Source organism: Phragmites australis, chromosome 3 (assembly GCF_958298935.1).
Source record: "Phragmites australis chromosome 3, lpPhrAust1.1, whole genome shotgun sequence".
Classification (NCBI taxonomy): Eukaryota; Viridiplantae; Streptophyta; class Magnoliopsida; order Poales; family Poaceae; genus Phragmites; species Phragmites australis.
The window spans coordinates 48727499-48730120 of record NC_084923.1 but is presented as its reverse complement, the minus strand read 5'-3'; positions in this window follow the sequence as shown (position 1 = coordinate 48730120).

Below are 2622 nucleotides of genomic sequence, written 5' to 3'. Positions count from 1 at the left end.
CCTTCCTGTGCCGACCTGGCCCGTCGTGCCTCCACCGTGCCGGTCGGGCCCGTCGTGCCAAACGGGCCTGTCGTGCCTCCACCGTGCCGAACGGGCCTATCGTGCCGAACGGGCCCATCGTGCCGGCCGGGCCCATCGTGCCGACCGTGCCGTGAGCCGGCCCGGCACGGCACGGTGACAGTTAGGCCGTGCCGTGGACCGACGGCTCGGCACGTGGGCCGGCACGGCACGGCCCGTAACAGTAAATGGGCTAATCGGGCCGTGCCGGCCCGGCCCGATTGGCCCATTTGCCCATCTTTAGATAAGAGGAGAGTAGAAGGAAAGGTGATACGGGAATTAATTTATATTTTATATAGTAGAGATTAAATATATCTTTAGTTTAAGTGTCTTGAACCTGATAGTTAAAGAATATCTATATATATCACTGTGTTATTATTGAAGAACTTTTTCTGATGTGTATGTTGTAACTGAGATATATTAGGGTATTCTACAATTACTGAAGCATAGGTGTTGATGCAGCTCGATGAACTCAGCCAAATATGCGATACCGATTTTCTCTGAACTTTCTTTTTATGCGTGGATTTGCTGTCGCATATGGGAGTTTGTGACGGTATAGAGGTGTCTTGCGATATTTGTAGCGAAGAATAGGAAGCTCTAGTTACCGGGTACTGTGAAGAATATCATTAAATAGTGATATGTACGGCTAGTGTCCTTTTGTGCATGATACGTACAGCCTTATATGCATAAAAGTCCGTCCATGTACTTGAAATTTGATGGGCACTTATTTTTTAGGCCCCTTCCTGGATTGCTGTAAAGTTGAGCCTATTCGAAGTCTATTTTTTATTTAGAAGTATTATGTGTTAGCTTTAAGTTCAACTCTTGTGTATGTTATCTTCAGCCTCAACTTTTTTTAGACTGGATATTACTACTCAGTTTTTATTGAAAGCCAAAAAAGAGTTTCGAGAACATGCTGAACAAACAGAACCAGAACACACACAAAACAAAAACAAAACTGGAAAGACCAGCTGACAGTTAAGATCCTATAGCACAAAGCTTAAGAACATCTGAAAGATGTCTATTTTACACATCAACCTTCACCCTTGAGATCATCGGCCGCCAACCATGAGCATCAGAATACCAGGATCTAAATTTCCAGCACATCAGACATGCTCATGGAGCTAACTTCAAAGTATTTGATCCACTGCATCATTCTCGACGTCGCTGCCTCCATGATCATCTTTTTGTCGGATTTGAGAAGGACCTTCTACTTCTGCAAGTATGAAATCCTAAAAAATAGAATGTCAATCAGGGAGGCAGGGAATTTCCTTTCAATCGTCATTTTATTGCGTGCCCTCCAAACAACCCACTCTAAACCTGCAAACACAAACAAACCCAAATTGTGCGAGTTTTTAAAGGTCAGATTAATCCAATTATGCAACATATCGCCCATAGATTTGGGTTGCTCCTTCCAACCAAAGCATTCAATCAAAAAGCACTATACAAAACGAGCTATGTGGCATCTAAACAAGATATGATCAGAGGTTTCTAAATTGCCACAGAGACAACAAAACACACTGCCCTTCCAGCCTCTCTTCTTCAGAGTAGCTGCAGATTGTAGCTTGTTATTGATAGCTTGCCATAGGAAAATCTTTATTTTGAGAGGCAATTTACTATCCCAGATCATATGAGCCTCCTTGCTGGTTATCCCCCAAAGGTAAGGAACTTGTACAGGGATCTGGTGGTGTATTTCCCAGATCTATCCAAAGCTCATATCACTTCATCTTCTCCCTCACTGTGTTGAATTTCCTATATTTGTGTGTAGAGCACTTGCAGTTTATTATTTTCTGATTGGTTAAGGTTTTTTCTAAAAGTTAAGGTCCAGCTGCTATCATTGTAACATTCCTCAACCATGGCATCTAGGTTCTCATAGAGGTCAAAGAGCTCTGGATATTGGACCTTAAGAGGAGTGTTTTCCAGCCACACATCCTTCTAGAAAACAGTCTTATCTCCTCCATTCACCTTGTATTTGACCTTCCCATTGGAAAAGATGTTTGACCTTGTGTAGCCCCTGCCAGAATTGAGAAGTCCCTCTTCTCTTCGATCCAAAGAACAAACCATCAGGCATATACTTAGCTCTCAGGATTTGGCACCATGCCTCCTGACTATTGTTCATAATTTTCCAGGTCCACTTAACTAGTAGGCACTCATTTAGCTTCATGGTATTTGCAATGCCCAATCCACCATATTCTTTTGGTCTACATACTGCCTCCTATTTTAGCATATGGTATTAAATTTATCATCAGACCCTTGCTAGAAGAAATTATCTCTAATGGAATCCATCTTTCTGTGCACCCCTGCAAACAGATGGTAGAAACCGATAATATAAGTTGGTAGACTGCTTAGACAGGAATTTGTCAAGGTTAATCTTCTCCCTAAAGACATTTTTTTTCCTTTCCAAGGAGAGAGTCTCTTATACATCTTCATGCTCATAGGTTCAAAAACCTTAACCTCTAGATGCTGATCTGAGATGAGAATCCCTAAGTAGTTCAAAGGGAGAATCTCCAACTTGCAGTTTAACATGTTGGCCACCCTCTCTTTCTCAACATTGTCCATGCCAAAAAC